Genomic DNA, 22,571 nt, shown 5'->3' with positions numbered 1-22,571 from the left:
TTACAAAATCCCCTGTTAGTGTGGCCTTTTTCATATGTCATACAGATGGCATGTACAGTCCACGTAAGATACACAGAAAATTGCAAATACACCTGGTTCACCCAGCCTAATAAACAGGTGGTGACAGAGAACTGTACTGACACTGGGAACTCTATGGTGTATTAAAACATTGAAATTTTAGCCTTAACTTTATCTTTCTGGGACTCACTAGTGAAATAATCAATTGAAATTTAGTTGGTGATCATTTTAATTACTAGAGATAGTGGCTTAAACTTGGATAAATCATGGAATCTGACACTTTCTGTAATAAACATACAAAGATAACACTACAGTATAGCTTGCAGGCACACATTGATATACCAGCATGGATTGACAATGCAACAATAAATCTATTTAATGCAAATGTTGCATCTCTTTGCCAAAAATCAACATCTCTGTCACCTTGTGTATATGTGACCACCTGCACAGTGGCTAATAGTCTACCAATTGAAATATATATGTATTCTTCACAATGCATAAAATAAAATGTGGTAATTCTTTATTATTGAAGTAGGTTTGTCCCCAACTGACTCTTGGGATATGCTCTGCAACATGTACTTAAATATGTATCACTGAATTCATCATCACCCCCTTCTAAACTCAGAGGAGTCACATTCTAAAGGGTATTTGCAAACTTCTATCACTTTTACTGCTACCATTCCACTAATGCTCTTTCTGCCACAATTGGATAACAAAACTCAGACATCTATCTCCTTCTTCATTTAATTTTTTCACAGTTACAATACATCAGTGAGTTTGTTTACTTTGCTAGTTTGGAGTAAGCCAAAAAGTTCAACCATGATGTACTATCCTTATAAACACTCTCAAAGACACCACTTATTGCAGAAAGACACTCCCTATATACTTATAATTCTTCACTGACATAGAGTCCCCTTATTCCTTCCCTCACTCCACTTTCAGTATGGGTCACCCTTTCAGTACATCCCACCTTTCTCACACACAACTGTAGGGTATATTATCCCATGTCATATGAAGTGTCTATCTGCCTTCCATTTTATGTAATCAAGGCCCTACTCCTTTTTTGGTATCTAGAACTCACTCCCACATCTTGAACTTGCATATCCACTATGGCTGCTCAAAAAAGCTTCTATAAGTATCGCAATACTGTAAGCTAGGTTATTCATACATCATCTTCATTAGGGTATAGCCTGAATGTTACTGTGCCATAGTACGTGATTATTTCAGCCTGCATAACCCTTCCATTTTACATGATGTTACTAATATTTTTCCCCCCATGAACACATAACCAGAAATGTGTATTTGTTTCTTAATTTAACAGTGCATCTCGGGTACAGAGGTAGGATTTTATTTTGTATTATTGATATTTAAACTTTGATATCGCATACTTTCTAAGTGAATTTTATTCATAGAGCTGTTTTGCTATGACTTGGTGCTTAGCTTATTACCGTTGTCATTTATCATATTGTTATTTTAACTGCCTCATGACCCAGCTGCAGTAAATCTAACATAATTTTATTGTAAAATATGTTGAAGAAGCAACACTATTTTATCACCAGATGAACTTGTCCTTAGCAGTAGTCTTTTCCAGGAAATTAATGTTGAAGTACGTATCTTTTTATCATGTCTACATTACAGAGACCCTTCCATTGATCTGTAGAGAGATCCATCATAATTAAAGCATTGGTATGAGGAACGTCTGTTATTCAACCTTTAATGTAACTGACAGTTTCTCCAGCTCTGTAATTAGCAACATGAAGCACACAGCATCTTTAATGAACTGCAGTGTGCTTAGCATGACATAATACATCCACTACCAGGAGTTGGGCAGTAGACATATCACAAGTCTTTACTTCCTACCATTCTGTTTAACAATTCTCCAATTACTAGTAAATAAATCATACCTGTAGTGAATAGGATGTGTGACGGAATATGGGAAATTTTTCTTGAATGGTCCCAACAGTTCACCAGTGACCTAGAAAATACTCTAAAAAACATTGGGGTTATTTCTCCCTCTGATTTGAACTTTGGAAATTGCTTGGAAAAACTTATTCCATTTACTAGTTGGAGTTCCCCAATTCCTCTCCTGGCAGTCCACTACTGCCCATTAGTTGCCATTCATTTAGCTGCTCTTTCATTTTCAAGAGCTTGTCCCAGATTTTCCGGGGTATGTGAGTGCTGCATACTGTGCTGAACTGACAGCTGATTCAGTTTTCTTTTGTGCCTTCTGTTCTATTAAGTCAGTCACTTGACCCTCCAGACTAGCAAAGGAGGAACCAGGAACGGCCATTAAATCCTATTCTTTAGTTTGTTATAATACTGTCAACCTCAGTTGTGTGTCTGAGATTTGTTGATTTATTGTTTTAAATTCCTCTGCCATAAACTGTTACATTTTCTTTATGTCATAATTTACTTCATGAAATCATTCACTGACCTCCTCTCATACTAGCTCACATTTTTTATGTATCTCATCATGCACCAGTAACTCCCCAGTTGATGTCTTTATTGCAGTTTGCAACTCTGTATTTTAGCATTTGTTTCTTTTTTCTCTTGTTGACATTCCCTAATATGTGTCTCTAAATTTGTTTTCATCTTGGCAGTAGCGCTGATGCTGGTAGAAAATTCATTTCTGAAGCCAATAATGCAATTAATTTGAGTTCTGACAGTTAACATTTCATGCTTTAAACCAGATATATTCTTACTCAAGTCCATTAATCTTTTAGGGACATTTGTTGCCATGACTCTGGTAATTGCTGGCATGCTCTAACAGGAACTGTATCACAAGGGTCCAATTTGGTGCCTACTTTTGCAACACAACAAAGATTTAGTATACCCAAGAAAAGAAAACTTTGCTCACTCAAACCTTTTGTGATCCTGCTGACATACACACACACACACACACACACACACACACACACACACACACACACACACACACATACACACACACGACAACTATCACCAATAAAAAATAATTACTTCAAATACAGCTCACCAAAAACTGAGGACAACATTCATCACCTCAAGACATCAGGGAGAAGTTGCTTCACCAGACAAGGTGTACTACACTGCTGGCTATTTGTTATCTGCAACTGTGGCACCACTGTAGTCAGCTATAGATGCAATGACGCTGTGCTGAGGAGATGACAGCAGCTATGGCTAACTTGCCTGCTGTTCCTCCCACTAGAGGACTTGTTTGCTCCTTTGCTAGAGTCACTGTCAAGGGATTCAGAAAATATTTCAACATATTTACTTTTTGTAGAATTTGTTCAGCTGCAGTGCAAATAATGGTTTATACACCATTGTAAATCCAAGTGTTGCTTCCATTTCTGGGGAAAATGGCTTTGTGTTCTGATGAACCTATTATTTTTTATCCTTTATTTGTGTTTTTAATCAAACTTAATTTTTCTTAGTTAAATCTTCTTCTCCACTGGCACAAACCCATGCAGACATCCGGTTTCAGTGTGTGCCAGAATTTAATGTAATGTGCCTAGTGTTGTTCAGGTGTTGTATGCAGGTGGACAACATAAAAGTTTCTTGGTTGCCATTACTTATCTGTATTATCTGTTTGATTGGAATGTGTTGCTATAGCTTAACACAGGAGATTTATTTTTTGAAGATGCCAATCCTATGACAGCTGAAAATCACAAACATGAGTCAGTACAAAATAAATTCATGAGCTGCTTATTATCAGGCATGTATTTCACCTCCATTATACGAGGGTCACCGACAAAGTACACTTCTGGCCATTAAAATTGCTACACCAAGAAGAAATGGAGATGATAAACGGGTATTCATTGGACAAATATATTATACTAGAACTGACATGTGATTACATTTTCACGCAATTTGGGTGCATAGATCCTGCGAAATCAGTACCCATAACAACCACCTCTGGCCGTAATAACGGCCTTGATATGCCTAGGCATTGAGTCAAACAGAGCTTGGATGGTGTGTACAGGTACAGCTGCCCATGCAGCTTCAACATGATACCACAGTTCATCAAGAGTAGGGACTGGAGTATTGTGACGAGCCAGTTGCTCGGCCACCATTGACCAGACATTTTCAGTTGGCGAGAGATCTGGAGAATTTGCTGGCCAGGGCAGCAGTTGAACATTTTCTGTGTCCAGAAAAGCCTGTACGGGACCTGCAACATGTGGTCGTGCATTATCCTGCTAAAATGTAGGGTTTTGCAGGGATCGAATGAAGGGTAGAGCCACAGGTCATAACACATCTGAAATGTAATATCCCCTGTTCAAAGTGCTGTCAATGGGAACAAGAGGTGACCGAGACGTGTAACCAATGGCACCCCATACCATCACGCTGGGTGATATGCCAGTATGGTGATGACAAATATATGCTTCTAATGTGTGTTCATTGCGATGTCTCCAAAAATGGATGCGACCATCATGATGCTGCAAACAGAACCTGTATTCATCCAAAAAAATGACGTTTTGCCATTCGTGCACCCAGGTTCGTTGTTGAGTACACCATTGCAGGCACTCCTGTCTGTGATGCAGCATCAAGGGTAACCGGAGCCATGGTCTCTGAACTGACAGTCCATGCTGCTGCAAACGGTGTTGAACTGTTCATGCTGATGGTTGTTGTCTTGCAAACGTCCCCATCTGTTGACTCAGGGATCGAGACGTGGCTGCATGATCTGTTACAGCCATTCGGATAAGATGCCTGTCATCTCGACTGCTAGTGATCCAGCACGGCATTCCTTATTACCCTCCTGAACCCACTGATTCCATATTCTGCTGACAGTCATTGGATCTCGAGCAGCAGCAATGTCGCGATACGATAAATCACAATCGCGATAGGCTACAATCGGACCTTTATCAAAGTCGGAAACGTGATGGTACGCATTTCTCCTCCTTACACGAGGCATCACAACAACGTTTCACCAGGCAATGCTGGTCAACTGCTGTTTGTGTATGAGAAATCGGTTGGAAACTTTCCTCATGTCAACACGTTGTAGGTGTCGCCCCCGGCGCCAACCTTGTGTGAATGCTCTGAAAAGCTAATCATTTGCATATCACAGCATCTTCTTCCTGTCGGTTAAATTTCGCGTCTGTAGCACATCATCTTTGTGGTGTAGCAATTTTAATGACCAGTAGTGTAAGTTCCATTCCTATTTCTATCCGTGGCAGTACTACGCTCATAGTCCTGAGTATGCGCAGCAGTTACTCTGACTCAAGAAGACATGTATACCACTTTCAGATTGCTGCTGCTGACGTGTGCTTTGTAGTGCTTCTTTATAATGTCAGCCATAATCAAAAATGCTGCATGTGAAATCAGATCTGTGATTCGTTTTCTAAATGCAAAGAAAGTTAAAGCAAAGGAAATTCGTTGGCAAATCTGTGAGGTTTATGGACAAAATGCTATGAGTTTTTCAATGATTAGAAGATGGGTCAGTCTGTTCAATGAAGGACATGATCAAGAGCATGATGCAGAATGAAGTGGGCGGCCGTCTGTGGTTACTGATGAACTGGTTCACACAATTGATGAGAAGATTAAGCACAACCGTAAGTTTACACTTAGCTATGGAAGATCCACAAATTTCACTATCACTAATTCATGAAATTGTTAATGAAAAACTGAAATTTCGAAAACTTTGCTCACATTGGGTACCCAAAATTCTTACTGAATAACATAAAAAACAATGGATGGGCAGTGCATTTCAATTTTTGACACACTACAATGAAGAACCCTGAAACAAAGCGGCAATCAATGGAATGGCGGCACACTTCATCCCCAATGAAGGTGAAGCCTAAGCAAATCTTGACACCTTGAAAAGTCATGTGCACCATTTTTTGGGACAGAAAATTCATTTTGCTGATTGATTTCTTACCACAAGGCCAAACAATCAATGCACATGGTTACTGCAAGACCATTAAGAAATTGTGTTGCGCAATACAGAACAAGCACTGAGGGTTACTGTCAAAATGTGTCATTTTCTTTCCACGATAATGCCTGACCTCACACAGCAAATGTGACCAAACAACTCTTACAGGAATTTCACTGGGATGCATTTGACCACCCTCCGTACAGCCCGGACTTCGCTCCTAGCAACTTTCATCTCTTCTTACACCTAAAATCTGTCCTTGGCGGTCAACATTTCAATGATGATGACAAGCTGAAAGAACATGTCACCACATGGTTGAATACACAGGCAGCAACCTTCTATGAAGAAGGAATACAAAAACTTGTGTCACGCTATGACAAGTGGCTACAAAATTTCGGAAGATATGTAGAAAAGTTGTTTAACAGTTGTAGATTTTTGTACAATAAATATTTTTTTCTGTATCTGTACACATTTGTTTTATATAACCAAATGTAACTTACTTTCTGGCCATACCTCATATACATTCCATGCCACAGCATACAATTTTAACGCCTCCATTATAGACATTCCATGCTACAGCATACAGTTTTAATGACATTCAAAATACATATTAGCCTTTGTTATTTCCCTCTGTAAGTCTTCCATCAGTTTCCAGTAACAAGTGACACTGCGACCATAGTGAGGTTCTGTGGTCTGTAGCAAATATCTGAGGTTGGATAGCATTTCCATGGAGCAGTTGTCCCAACCAGCAGGTGTCTCGATGCACAGGAATCTTGGCACCCATCACCCTTGGCTTGCAGATACACTGCTTCTACCTTCGCTCCCGACCTGTCCAAAAGAAACAGAAAACTTCCTGCTCAGTATGCAGTAAAAACAAATGCTTACACTTTAAAGAAACAAGATGCTTGCCCATTGTCATAACTGCCTTTCATCAGATAGAGAGACAGAGGGAATAACACATCACTTTCTTGAAAGTGACATTTTACCTTCATTCCATGTGGAAGATCCAAGTGCAGTACATCCATTCAAAACATCCTGCTCCAGTCCATGGCAGAGTTAACCCATCTCATCAAATGCAATGCTAGCTGTGGAAGCAGTCATGTCAGATACCAGCTCTGCAATAATTTCTGCAGAGCATTTTATGTTAGCTTGACCAACAACCAGTTTTTCACCAAATTTATGGCCACCACCAACTGGTCAAGCATTGAGTTGTTCACCCGGTGGCAGAACACACTTCTAAAAGCTATGTCTTCAATATCAATGGCTGCATATCAGCCCATGTCATTTGGGGCCTTCCCCCTCCTTGCCACCCTCCACCCTCCCCTCCCCCACCCCTCACACACACACACACACACACACACACACACACACACACACACACACACACCAGTCTCTCTGAATTATGTAGATGTGAGCTGTCCTTGCAACACATACTTCACTCCCACAGTACTCCTGGTCTGAGTCTTCACTGCCCTCAGTCCCTCACCCCCCCCCCCCCCCACACACACACACACACACACACACACACCCGCAGGCCCAGGACTCTAACCTCACTTATACTGCACCCACAGCCTCTTCCCCACGGTCTCCCTCTGTCATACCTACCCCTTCAAATCACAATGCACAGTGCACAACTCTCCGAGTCTGCAGCCTGAATGGGCTCCCTGGTTTCACATTCCTCTCCCTTGTCTCTAGGTCATCAATCGCCCTCCTCTAACCCTCTCTCTTGTCACCCCCCCCCCCCCCCCCCCCCACCTCCCCCTCATTCCATCCCTCACTCACTCTAATGAAACACAACTTGTGCCACTGTAGGTCCTTAGTAGCACTAGATAAGTTTCAGTTTCACCCTCTCAGATTGTTGGAAATGGTAGACTTTCAGTTAAATCAGGTGATGCTGAGGGAATTAGATTAGGAAATGAGACACTTAAAGCAGTAAAGGAGTGTTGCTATTTGGGCAATACTTTCAAAAGTGACTTCCTGACATTTAAATCTATACTCGATGTTAACAAATTTTTCTCCTTCAGAAACGATTTCCTTGCCATTGCCAGTCTTCATTTTATATCCTCTCTACTTCGACCATCATTAGTTATTTTGCTCCCCAAATAGCAAAACTCCTTTACTACTTTAAGTGTCTCACTTCCTAATCTAATTCGCTCAGCATCACCTGATTTAATTTGACTACATTCCATTATCTTCGTTTTGCTTTCGTTGATGTTCATCTTATACCCTCCTTTCAAGACACTGTCCATTCCATTCGGCTGCTCTTCCAAGTCCTTTGCTGTCTCTGACAGAATTACAATGTCATCGGCGAACCTCAAAGTCTTTATTTCTTCTCCATGGATTTTAATACCTACTCCGAACTTTTCTTTTCTTTCCTTTATTGCTTGCTCAATATACAGATTGAATAACATTGGGGAGAGGCTACAACTCTGTCTCACTCCCTTCCCAACCACTGCTTCCCATTCATACCCCTCGACTCTTGTAACTGCCATCTGCTTTCTGTACAAATTGTAAATAGCCTTTCGCTCCCTGTATTTTACCCCTGCCAACTTTAGAATTTGAAAGAGAGTGTTCCAGTCAACATTGTCAAAAGCTTTCTCTAAGTCTACAAATGCTAGGAACGTAGGTTTGCCTTTCCTTAATCTTTCTTCTAAGATAAGTCGTACGGTCAGTATCGCCTCACGTGTTCCAGTATTTCTACGGAATCCAAACTGATCTTCCCCGAGGTCGGCTTCTACTAATTTTTCCATTCGTCTGTAAAGAATTCGTGTTAGTATTTTGCAGCTGTGACTTATTAAACTGATAGTTCGGTAATTTTCACATCTGTCAACACCTGCTTTCTTTGGGATTGGAATTATTATATTGTTCTTGAAGTCTGAGGGTATTTCGCCTGTCTCATACATCTTGCTCACCAGATGGTAAAGTTTTGTCAGGACTGGCTCTCCCAAGGCTGTCAGTAGCTCTAATGGAATGGTGTCTACTCCCGGCGCCTTGTTTCGACTTAGATCTTTCAGTGGCCTGTCAAACTCTTCTCACAGTATCATATCTCCCATTTCATCTTTATCTACCTCCTCTTCCATTTCCATAATATTGTCCTCAAGAACATCGCCCTTGTATAGATCCTCTATACACTCCTTCCACCTTTCCACTTTTCCTTCTTTGGTTAGAACTGGATTTCCATCTGAGCTCTTGATATTCATGCAAGTGGTTATCTTTTCTCCAAAGGTCTCTTTAATTTTCCTGTAGGCAGTATCTATCTTAGCCCTAGTGATATATGCCTTTACACCCTTACATTTGTCCTCTAGCCATCCCTGCTCCCCCTTTTGCACTTCCTGTCGATCTCATTTTGAGACGTTTGTATTCCTTTTTGCCTGCTTCATTTACTGCATTTTTATATTTTCTCCTTTCATCAATTAAATTCAATATTTCTTCTGTTACCCAAGGCTCTCTACTAGCCCTCGTCTGTTTTCCTACTTGATCCTCTGCTGCCTTCACTACTTCATCCCTCTGAGCTACCCATTTCTCTTCTACTGTACTTCTTTCCCCCATTCCTGTCTATTGTTCCCTTATGCTCTCCCTGAAACTCTGTTCAACCTCTGGTTTAGTCAGTTTATCCAGGTCCCATCTCCTTAAATTCCCACCTTTTTGCAGTTTCTTCAGTTTTAATGTACAGTTCATAACCAATAGATTGTGGTCAGAGTCCACATCTGCCCCTGGTAATGTCTTACAATTTAAAACCTGGTTCCTAAATCTCTGTCTTACCATTATATAATCTATCTGATACCTTCTAGTATCTCCAGGATTCTTCCATGTATACAGCCTTCTTTTATGATTCTTGAACCAAGTGTTAGCTATGATTAAGTTATGCTCTGTGCAAAATTCTACCAGACGGTTTCCTCTTTCATTTCTTTCCCCAATCCATATTCACCTACTATGTTTCCTTCTCTCCCTTTTCCTACTCTCAAATTCCAGTCACCCATGACTATTAACTTTTCGTCTCCCTTCACTATCTGAATAATTTCTTTTATTTCATCATACATTTCATCAATCTCATTGTCATCTGTGGAGCTAGTTGGCATATAAACTTGTACTACTGTGGTAGGTGTGGGATTCGTATCTGTCTTGGCCACAATAATGCATTCACTATGCTGTTTGTAGTAGCTTACCCACATTCCTATTTTCCTATTCATTATTAAACCTACTCCTGCTGTACCCCTATTTGATTTTGTATTTATAACCCTGTATTCACCTGACCAAAAGTCTTGTTCCTCCTGCCACCGAACTTCACTAATTCCCACTATATTTAACTTTAACCTATCCATTTCCCTTTTTAAATTTTCTAACCTACCTGCCTGATTAAGGGATCTGACATTCCACGCTCCGATCTGTAGAACGCCAGTTTTCTTTCTCCTGATAACAATGTCCTCCTGAGTAGACCCCGCCCAGAGATCCAAATGGGGGACTATTTTACCTCTGGAATATTTTACCCAAGAGGACGCCATCATCATTTAACCATACAGTAAAGCTGCATGCCCTCGGGAAAAATTACGGCTTTAGTTTCCCCTTGCTTTCAGCCATTCACAGTACCAGCACAGCAAGGCCATTTTGGTTAGTGTTACAAGGCCAGATCAGTCAATCATCCCCTACAACTACTGAAAAGGCTGCTGCCCCTCTTCAGGAACCACATGTTTGTCTGGCCTCTCAACAGACACCCCTCCGTTGTGGTTGCACCTACGGTACGGCCACCTGTATCACTGAGGCACGCAAGCCCTCCCACCAACGGCAAGGTCCATAGTTCATACAAAGGTCAAATTTAATTCTGGTGGCATTCTAGTGAACCATGAAATAATTTTATTTACTTGTTTGTTAGATAACTATAAAAATAATGCAGTTAGATGGACTATTTAGTTAATACAATCTTTATCTATATGGAGATTTACCAAGTTTCAAGTACATTTTATAGCATTATTAATTTCTTAATTTGTTTAATTTCTTAATTAGAACAATTTTCAAGTAATTAAATGCCATTCTGACATCAGAAAAATTAGGAAAACAAAATCATAACATTATTTTTTGTAATTAAACAAACTTTGAATAAGGAAGTATGGGTGTAAATTTAGTTACAAATAACCTTTTAGTTAATTACTTTTACTATAAAGTAAACTGATTACTGGAAAGTAGGAGATCAGCTCTTTCAAATAATCTATGTCCTTTTGTGAATAAACCATTATTAGTTCACACATTTTTTGTTTATATGACATACAAACATAGTTAATCATTGGTTTCTCTTAAAAAATGTTTCATGTAAAACTAAATGGGCCATTTGAATCAGCATGGCATAAATAATCTACCAAACAATAATGCCCAATGAAATATTGACTGATCAAGAATTTCATTTTGCAGCTGTGGTACCTTTACTACCAGAAAAAGGAAAAAAATTAGTTGTTTCAGGTACAGAATCATAGCGAATAGAGATATTCCACTTTGCTATGTTTCCCACACCCTCTATTGTGTTATAAAGACAAGTTATTGACAATATCTGACTAGATAATCCAATTTAGTATGAACAGTAATTCAGCTGCTGTATTTTATCCTCACCATCTTATACAGATGTTAGGCCCTTCCACCATAGCAAGATCATACCCCTTTGGATAGGAAAAATTGGTTTTTAACTGTCCTGAGGCCAAAAACCACATGAAAAGCAACAGTGCCCTTGGTTTATAACTGTCCTGAGGCCAAAAACTGCATAGAAAGCTACAATGAAATTGTTTTTAACTGTCCTGACGCCAAAATCCATGCTAAATGCAACAACAAAATCAGTTTGTTCATCACCCATTTTGGGCAACGGCCTTGCCGCAGTGGATACACCGGTTCCCGTCAGATCACCGAAGTTAAGCGCTGTCGGGTGTGGCCGGCACTTGGATGGGTTACCATCCGGCCACCATGTGCTGTTGCCATTTTTCGGGGTGCATTCAGCCTTGTGATGCCAATTCAGGAGCTACTTGACCGAATAGTAGCGTCTCCGGTCAAAGAAAACCATCGTAACGACCGGGAGAGCGGTGTGCTGACCACACGCCCCTCCTATCTGCATCCTCAGCTGAGGATGACACGGCGGTCGGATGGTCCTGATGGGCCACTTGTGGCCTGATGACTGAGTGCATCATCCATTTTATCATCTACAGTGGTATATGACTTGTCATATGTTGACGCAAAAAATCTTAATTAACAGTGTTTGTATACATCTCATGCAGATAATTAAGTAAATAAACAGAAGCAAATTGTACAGATAACCCAATACATAAACCAAACAAATTTTAAGTTTACATTACACCCAGTGGTGCATGGTTATGTTTAACTTAAGTTATGGATATCCCCAAATTCATAAAATTTACGTACTCATCAACACTGTAAGGGCTTTCACTTATAAGTATTTTCTTAAGCTCATTTTTGAACATGTGCAGCTTTGGTATCTTTTTAACTCTTAAGGGAAGGACACTAAAAAGGATTTTGGGATGATATATTACACTTTTTTGACGCAGAGCTTTCTTATGTAATTCTCTAGGGAAGTCAGTTCTATGTCTAGTTTCATAGTCATGATAATCACTGTTCAAAGAAAAGAGCTGGGGATGGTATTTAAAAAAGTGTATACATTTATAGATATAAATAGATGGAAGATTATGGAAGATTCATACCTTTCAGTTCTTTGAATATTTCCCTACAGGACTCCCTATGTGCAACTGTTGTGAGACAGGTGCAAGACATGTTCAGTATGTTGTCCACCATTTTCTGGCACAAGTTGAAACTGAGGAACAGCATGTTTCACAACTGATCAGAGTGTTTCAGGGGCCAATTTTGGAATGAGTTACACATTGCATGCCTTCACTTCAGCTACGTTTGTAAACAGAGTGCTGAACACAGCTTCTTTTAGAAAACCACATTGCCAGAAGTCACACAGATTATGATCAGGTGATCTGGAGAACCAGGTTATAGGGAAATGATGGTATTAATCATAGCATTTCTAAAAAAACCTCTGTGCAGTAGCTGTTCCACTGGCTGTGCAATGTGCAGAGGGGTGCCATCTCACATAAAAATTATCCTATACACATCCATGGTGTTGAAGACTTGGAATGGCGTTGGTGCTCAGAATACACTAATAACATTTACCATTCATGGTACAGGTGACAGGAGCCACAAGACCCATCTCCTTGAAAAAATATGGCTCCATACTAAATGGTACTGTGAATTTGTACCGCACAGTTACCTTTGCGGAATGAAGTGGTATTATTCAATGTGTGAGTGGACTTTCCATTGTTCATATTCTGCAGTTCTGTATTATTCACAGGTTCTTGAAGATAGAAATGGGCTTTGTTTATCCACGGAATGTTCCATGACCATTCATTGTCTGCTTCCATATGAGCAAGAAACACTAAAGCAAACATTTGTGCTACTGGCAGTTCAGTGTAAAGAAACTCCTGAACAAGGGTAATTTTATATGGGTAGGAATGAAGGATATTTCATATAATTTTATGCACTGTGTGCACATGGGCATGTCCAAAATTAGGACACTTCCCCTGGATAACACATGTTTGTGCACCACTGATTGAGCCTTTCTGCAGTGCTGTGGCCACATCTTCTACTGATGTCAGATCAACTGTTTTCCTCCCTCTGCCACATTGCACTTCAAAACAACCTGTCATTTGGAAATTTGTAGCCATTTTTTCCAGACCCTTGGCAAACAATAGGCTAGTGCCTTTTTTTAAACCACTGAATGACCAGAACTTCTGCAGAGTTGTTGGCACATGATCACCGTTCTTGTAAAAGAGCTTTACCAGCAGCATGCATTTCTGCATTGAGACAGTCTCATACCAAGCATCTCAGATTCAAACCAAGGAACAGCCTTGTATCCAGTATCTTTATTTTGCATTTTCTGCCACTTCACCATCTAGTGCTAAAATTTTCATTAAATTTTATTTGTTTCTATAACATCTCCCCCTTCTTTGATAATATTCCTTTGAAATTTGATGTCATCCTGAGTAAGTGTTCATTTTTACAGCATTTTGAAACAGAAACTTTAGCAATAATCACCCTGTATATTGCAAAGTTGTACATAATTATACAAATAACTTAAGTATTTCAAACTTTTGTTTGCTTTGCATTTTTCGCTTTAACTTGGATATGTCTTTTACACAAAATGTCGAACATCATTCAGTATCGTCCCTATTTACTGTGAGGCACAGAATAAAAAACATGCTCTATATTATACATTTTTCACACACTATACTGTAGTTCTTTATTGAAATAATGCTTATATTATCTGGATCCCAGCCTCTATTAGTCCTGCTCAGTTGTTCCTCTTCTCTGCTCCTCTCCCGCCCCCTTCACGATACGCCCTGCCCCCTGCTCAGTCTCTAAATGCTGCACCTAGTAGCCCACAAACCCGTCCATATTGTGCCCCTGCATGCTACCACAGACATCAGTAGCAACCCCCCCCCCCCCCCCTCACACACACACACCAAGTTTGCTATCCCTCCTCTTCCCTAACCTAAGCCTCTTCTGTACCTCCACTACCCAGTCGAGCAAAGGTAACTGTTCTCCTCAGATACAGTCACATTTGAGCCTTAGTGCTGAGAGATGATAGTCGCCATGAGTGTGTGAGATGTGTGTGTGTGTGTGTGTATGTTTGTTTGTTTGTTTGTTTTCTTTTGTCAGCAAATGATGGAGGACTTAGTCTGATATAATAATTATAACTAATACTTCTTTTTCATTGTGCCTGCCTGCCAATCTACACCTTCTCTACGTGGTGAGTAGCATCTTGTTATTCCTCCCTGGTCTTTCCACTGACTTTCCACTGGATGATTTCATCTATTCTTCTCATACTGAATTTAAAATTTCAACATTTCTTCGGAGTTCCTATTGCTACACCACACTGGTCACCAAGTGGCTAAGAAGGAGCCTTCAACCCACTTGACTATTCAGTTAAGGCCAGAATTTTCTCTGATTCTCAACAATATCTTTTGCTAACGTATGACACTGTAAGTTGTTATATAACTTGTGCACTGACCATTTTACAGACACGCAAACTTTTGTCTGTCTACATTTCTGCATCCTTTTTTGAGCTAAGAGTGCAACAATCTTGGTTTCCTCAGAATTTTACGAATATTATTATTAAACCATAGTGACTTTTTTTCACCCTTAATCCACTTACTTAGTACATACTTCTCCTAACTGTCATTTGCTTCCAGGAATTTCTGACTTCAAGCCTTGCCTCTCAATCCTTCTTAAAAAAACCTTAATCATACTCCCAACATCACCACTGCTGAAGCCCAGGCTATCCGTGATATGAAGGCTGACCGATCCATTGTCATTCTTCCGGCAGACAAGGGTTCCACGACTGTGGTACTTGATCGTCGGGAGTATGTGGCTGAGGGACTGTGTCAGCTTTCAGACAACACTACATACAAAGTTTGCCAAGGTAATCCCATTCCTGATGTCCAGGCGGAGCTTCAAGGAATCCTCAGAACCTTAGCCCCTCTACAAAACCTTTCACCTGACTCCATCAACCTCCTGACCCCACCGACACCCCGCACCCCTACCTTCTTCCTAAAATTCACAAACCCAATCATCCCAGCCGCCCCATTGTAGCTGGTTACCAAGCCCCCACAGAATGTATCTCTGACAACGTAGGTCAACCCTTCAACCCATAACATGCAGTCTCCCATCCTTCATCAAAAACACCAACCACTTCCTCGAACACCTGGAATCCTTACCCAATCTGTTACCCCCGGAAATCATCCTTGTAACCATTGATGCCCCTTCCTTATACACAAATATTCCACATGTCCAGGGCCTCGCTGCGATGGAGCACTTCCTTTCATTCCGATCACCTGCCACCCTACCTAAAACCTCTTTCCTCATTACCTTAGCCAGCTTCATCCTGACCCACAACTTCTTCTCTTTCGAAGGCCAGACATACCAGCAATTAAAGGGAGCAGCCATGGGTACCAGGATGGCCCCCTCGTACACCAACCTATTTATGGGTCACTTAGAGGAAGCCTTCTTGGTTACCCAGGCCTGCCAACCCAAAGTTTGGTACAGATTTATTGATGACATCTTCATGATCTGGACTCACAGTGAAGAAGAACTCCAGAATTTCCTCTCCAACCTCAACTCCTTTGGTTCCATCAGATTCACCTGGTCCTACTCCAAATCTCATGCCACTTTCCTTGATGTTGACCTCCATCTGTCCAATGGCCAGCTTCACACGTCTGTCCACATCAAACCCACCAACAAACAACAGTACCTCCATTATGACAGCTGCAACCCATTCCACATCAAACGGTCCCTTCCCTACAGCCTAGGTCTTCGTGGCAAACTAATCTGCTCCAGTCCGGAATCCCTGACCCATTACACCAACAACCTGAAAACAGCTTTCGCATCCCGCAACTACCCTCCTGACCTGGTACAGAAGCAGATCCACTTCCTCATCCCCTCAAACCCAGAACCTCCCGCAGAAGAACCCCACAAGTGCCCCACTTGTGACAGGATACTTTCCGGGACTGGATCAGATGCTGAATGTGGCTCTCCAGCAGGGATACAACTTCCTCAAATCCTGCCCTGAAATGAGATCCATCCTTCATGAAATCCTCCCCACTCCACCAAGAGTGTCTTTCCGCCGTCCACCTAACCTTCGTAACCTCTTAGTTAATCCCTATGAAATCCCCAAACCACCTTCCCTACCCTCTGGCTCCTACCCTTGTAACCGCCCCCGGTGTAAAACCTGTCCCATGCACCCTCCCACCACCACCTACTCCAGTCCTGTACCCCAGAAGGTGTACACGATCAAAGGCAGAGCCACGTGTGAAAGCGCCCACGTGATTTACCAACTGACCTGCCTACACTGTGAAGCATTCTATGTGGGAATGACCAGCAACAAACTGTCCATTCGCATGAATGGGCACAGGCAGACAGTGTTCGTTGGTAATGAGGATCACCCTGTGGCTAAACATGCCTTGGTGCACGGCCAGCACGTCTTGGCACAGTGTTACACCATCCGGGTTATCTGGATACTTCCCACTAACACCAACCTGTCCGAACTCCGGAGATGGGAACTTGCCCTTCAGTATATCCTCTCTTCTCGTTACCCACCAGGCCTCAACCTCCACTAATTTCAAGTTGCCGCCACTCATACCTCACCTGTCATTCAACAACATCTTTGCCTTTGCACTTCCCCCTCGACTGACATCTCTGCCCAAACTCTTTGCCTTTACATATCTATGCTTGTGTCTGTGTACGTGCGGATGGATATGTGTGTGTGTGCGAGTGTATACCTGTCCTTTTTTCCCCCTAAGGTAAGTCTTTCCGCTCCCGGGATTGGAGTGACTCTTTACCCTCTCCCTTAAAACCCACATCCTTTCATCTTTCCCTCTCCTTCCCTCTTTCCTGATGAAGCAACTGGGGATGCGAAAGCTTGAATTTTGTGTGTGTGTTTATGTTTGTTTATGTGACTATCAACATACCAACACTTCTGTTTGGTAAGTTACATCATCTTTGTTTTTAGATATACACTCCTGGAAATGGAAAGAAGAACACATTGATACCGGTGTGTCAGACCCACCATACTTGCTCCGGACACTGCGAGAGGGCTGTACAAGCAATGATCACACGCACGGCACAGCGGACACACCAGGAACCGCGGTGTTGGCCGTCGAATGGCGCTAGCTGCGCAGCATTTGTGCGCCGCCGCCGTCAGTGTCAGCCAGTTTGCCGTGGCATACGGAGCTCCATCGCAGTCTTTAACACTGGTAGCATGCCGCGACAGCGTGGACGTGAAACGTATGTGCAGTTGACGGACTCTGAGCGAGGGCGTATAGTGGGCATGCGGGAGGCCGGGTGGACGTACCGCCGAATTGCTCAACACGTGGGGCGTGAGGTCTCCACAGTACATCGATGTTGTCGCCAGTGGTCGGCGGAAGGTGCATGTGCCCGACGACCTGGGACTGGACCGCAGCGATGCACGGATGCACGCCAAGACCGTAGGATCCTACGCAGTGCCGTAGGGGACCGCACTGCCACTTCCCAGCAAATTAGGGACACTGTTGCTCCTGGGGTATCGGCGAGGACCATTCGCAACCGTCTCCATGAAGCTGGGCTACGGTCCCGCACACCGTTAGGCCGTCTTCCGCTCACGCCCCAACATCGTGCAGCCCGCCTCCAGTGGTGTCGCGACAGGCGTGAATGGAGGGACGAATGGAGACGTGTCATCTTCAGCGATGAGAGTCGCTTCTGCCTTGGTGCCAATGATGGTCGTATGCATGTTTGGCGCCGTGCAGGTGAGCGCCACAATCAGGACTGCATATGACCGAAGCACACAGGGCCAACACCCGGCATCATGGTGTGGGGAGCGATCTCCTACACTGGCCGTACACCACTGGTGATCGTCGAGGGGACACTGAATAGTTCACGGTACATCCAAACCGTCATCGAACCCATCGTTCTACCATTCCTAGACCGGCAAGGGAACTTGCTGTTCCAACAGGACAATGCACATCCGCATGTATCCCGTGCCACCCAACGTGCTCTAGAAGGTGTAAGTCAACTACCCTGGCCAGCAAGATCTCCGGATCTGTCCCCCATTGAGCATGTTTGGGACTGGATGAAGCGTCGTCTCACGCGGTCTGCACGTCCAGCACGAACGCTGGTCCAACTGAGGCGCCAGGTGGAAATGGCATGGCAAGCCGTTCCACAGGACTACATCCAGCATCTCTACGATCGTCTCCATGGGAGAATAGCAGCCTGCATTGCTGCGAAAGGTGGCTATACACTGTACTAGTGCCGACATTGTGCATGCTCTGTTGCCTGTGTCTATGTGCCTGTGGTTCTGTCAGTGTGATCATGTGATGCATCTGACCCCAGGAATGTGTCAATAAAGTTTCCCGTTCCTGGGACAATGAATTCACGGTGTTCTTATTTCAATTTCCAGGAGTGTATTTTTCCCACGTGGAATGTTTCCGTCTATTATAATTTTATAAAGAATATATTTATATTCTATAAATAATTATGAGCAGGTGAAGTATACACCAACTGTACATTCCATTTCATCCTCATAGATGACTGTGGCACCAGGAAAAGTCCCACTCATTCCTACAGTAGAGTCACTCAGTTGTAGAGATGTGTGCCATGTGAGATAAATTGCGTATCGTACTGAGTACTGATACAGATCTGATTCATGTTGCCACTCCTAGGTAGCACCATTCTTAATCACCACAAAGCTGGAAGTGTAAATGTATGTGGGATGGTGTTTGCCCAAAAATCTATGAGACGTCACCACTTACTTTGCATTAGCACCACACATTTATTCTTTGGAATTTTTGATTATTAATGATGGACACCAGTTTTCAATTATGAAAATCTGTTAGAGCATTAAATCAGGTTATCATCTACAAGTTAATTGTGCTATTGTGGCATAAAAAACAGTTTGCATTTATATAAAAAAAATCACATTTTACACTTCGCACATTCCTGTAGTATTTTGTCATAGAGAAAATACACTGTAGTCATTCAAGTATGTCAGTCCATAATGAGTATCATTTTGTTCAACGATCGCTCTTTTAGGTAGCAATGACTTTCCACACAACTTGTTCATCACAACATGATTCAGTTAAAATGCACATTACTCTGATCTGCAGAAATCTCTCAAACATTAGTAAACGTTAACGTTGTTCATTTTTGTGGATGTTGGCGCATGTACTTTCACATACAGAATGCTTATTATATCTTCAATTAATTATTTTCTGATAATCCAAAGCACTTTACAGGAAAGTGGGACTGTCAGTCCTTTTACTGGTATGGCTCACTTCTCTCAAATATGCTGATTGGCTCATGTTGCGAACTTTAGTACCAACATCAGTTAATTGTATTTTCTAAGTATGAGTATCATAATGAAAGTTAATTACATCATTGTAAACAGGACAACTAGAATGATATCCTGAACAATAAATTCAAGTGAAATTAAGTGTAAATAAGAAGTTGAGACTTTCATGTAAGTGTCCTATGCCAATAGATATGTGTACTGAGAATAGGATAAAAACAAGCAAAAAATTCCATTTCCTTCTAAGTGGGCACTGTAGCCTCAATAAATGTGAAGAAGTACATACATCCATCAGCATGTAATTCAGATGACATTCTCAAGCACATATATATCAATGTCTGTTACTACAGATGCACTTGAGAATAAACTACACCCACAGCTGGTAGCGCACAATAAAGTAATTTGAAATATAACCTGGAAAAACACTGTCCTTCTTATGGCAAAAAATTGGTTATTTATGGAGTAAAAGAAACATAACAAACAGGAAGAATCCACCATACTATATCACATAATTCCCACATTGTGTTATACAGGCAGTTATTGCCAAATAGCTGACTACATCATCCAATGTCTAGACAGTTAGCTACAAATATTTAAACTTAAATCACAAATAAAAGAATGTAAAATTTTTGTAAGATATGACTTCGGGGTATCACATATGCATATGAGATACATGAGGTGCATTCAAAAAGAAACTGAATTTTTGAAATAGTGCACCAACCAGCAGAGGGAGTTTGTTTTTTTATTTATTTTATTTATTTATTTATTTATCTCTTGTTCCAGTGATCCATGTTGTGACACTATCACAGGATATGGAACATGTCAATTTTACAAGCTTTTGGCCAGAATTTATGGTAATACATAAAACAAAACAAAAACAGTAAACAGTAACTTAGGTTCCACTACAAAAAAATACATTTTAGAGATAGATAAAGATTACAAAACAAAAAACAGTAAACAGTAACTTAGGTCCCACTACAAAATACATTTTAGAGATAGATAAAGATTACAAAATAATGTTACAGAGAAATAAATATTGCAAAATATATGTTTACAATAAAAATATTCGGTATTACAAATACAAATTTGGGCATACATTTGCAATTTACAACACAAGAAATGTTAAACACTGTAGTTCAGGAACTCTTCTAATGTATAAAATGGTCCTTGCAATAGGAACTGCCTTAAGGTTTTTTTAAACAGGAGATCATCATCTACCAAACACTTAATTCTTTGTGGCAGCTACTGAGTGCACATAGCAGCTGGTGTAGCCAACACTCTGCCATTTGTCACATTTTGCTCTTACTGTTAGCAAGTGAGCTACAGCTGCTGAAGTAAACATATTTACAAGCTGCTCATTGGATTAGTACCAAAGAGACAATGAAAGACTTCAAGAACAACATGTGTGTATGTGAAATATTGCGAAAACTTGGCAAAACTTTCATAGAAACATTGTCGTTGTTTAGCCAATCATGTAGGGAGGACTGTATAAATTACACACAGTGCCATGAGTGGTTTATGCATTTTCAACAGGTATGAATGTTGGTCAGTGATGATTCCAGGACTGGATAACATTCCACATCAGTAGACAATTACCGCATCAAGAGAGTTCATGCTGTGATTAATGGAAACCATCCTTTAATTGTTCCAGATGTTGCTGCCAAAGTGAACATGACTGTAGGCCTGAATTGAGGAAAACCCGGACTTTGATGTTGCATCATGACAGTGCACCTGCATCATGTTCCTGTTGTGCCCCATTCACTATATTCTCTGGATCTGGTCTCAGCAGACTTTTTCCTGTTTGCAAGACTTGAGACTATGATGAAAAGACAACATCACCAAACCTAGAGGACAATCCAGACATCATGATAAGAGACCTGTGCACCATCCAAAAGACACATTCCAGGAGGCTCTCCAAAAGTGGAAGAAATGATTGCCAGTAGACAGGGCCATTTTGAGGGAAACAGCACTTCAGATGTTTTACAATAAGCAATAAAGGTGTTATATCAGAAGATTATTTTCTTTGTGAAAACACCTTGTACGCTAAAACATCTTTTGACACAAATATATAATTTTTACATTTTACAAATTGTTCTTATTAGAGTTTGTATTTTCAGTAGATACTTTAGACAAGAAACAGTCTTACAATCTTTTGCAAAAATGTACAACAATATACTTTTCAAACTTTTGACTCACAGTTTGTTCTTCAAACACTTCACTAACACACTTTATTGTAGCTCAGCCTGCTCCTTGTTATAGTCAGTGGTCACACATGCAAAGAACAGACAAAATATTCTATTGTAATATGCCATTAAGTCTTGTGTCTATACCTGTAACAAAATGATTTTTCATTAAATACAACATCACCACATATCAGAAATGTATGTAGCTATCAGTATAATATCATATAGAGAATTTACAATGAAAAGAATGGAAGCTGGTTTAGATATTCCAATGATCTGCTCTGAAACATGATCACTTAACTGTCTTTGAATTAAAATTAAATTAGTGCAGTTCTCAAAATTTATTTTCACGATAAAGGATGACAGCCAAAAACAGTTGCAGGACAAAAGTTTTATTAAATTCTTAACCAAGGTTTCGGTACATATAAATATACCTTCATCAGAAGTAAAAAATCTAAAATTACATCATGCAATGGAGATTAATAAAACAATTGTGCCAAAGGCGTCGTCAATAATTAAGACATCTTCTCCATTTGTACAACATGACTATAGGCACAGGGTCAAAGCGAACAGTTTAGCTCCATTACTTCGCCTATGAACTATCGAGACAAGAGTGTGAAAGCACTAGGCTTTATCGTGAAGAATTTCAACAGTT

General features: G+C 41.0%; 1 protein-coding gene and 1 pseudogene across 2 annotated transcripts in view; both read left to right on the top strand.

Annotated features, from left to right (window-relative positions):
- LOC126481677 (juvenile hormone esterase-like) overlaps positions 1-21,822 on the top strand; it is a 499,150-nt gene extending 477,328 nt beyond the window's left edge. For both annotated transcript variants that reach the window (XM_050105611.1, XM_050105610.1), the window contains exon 13: positions 21,385-21,822. The gene's annotated coding sequence lies outside the window, so the exon portion shown is untranslated. The remainder of the gene's footprint in view (positions 1-21,384) is intronic.
- On the top strand, positions 11,707-11,823 carry LOC126482765 (5S ribosomal RNA; annotated as a pseudogene).
- Positions 21,823-22,571: the final 749 nt, after the last annotated feature.

The sequence above is a fragment of the Schistocerca serialis genome, chromosome 5 (assembly GCF_023864345.2).
Source record: "Schistocerca serialis cubense isolate TAMUIC-IGC-003099 chromosome 5, iqSchSeri2.2, whole genome shotgun sequence".
Classification (NCBI taxonomy): Eukaryota; Metazoa; Arthropoda; class Insecta; order Orthoptera; family Acrididae; genus Schistocerca; species Schistocerca serialis.
This window is presented reverse-complemented; position numbering and strand designations above follow the sequence as displayed.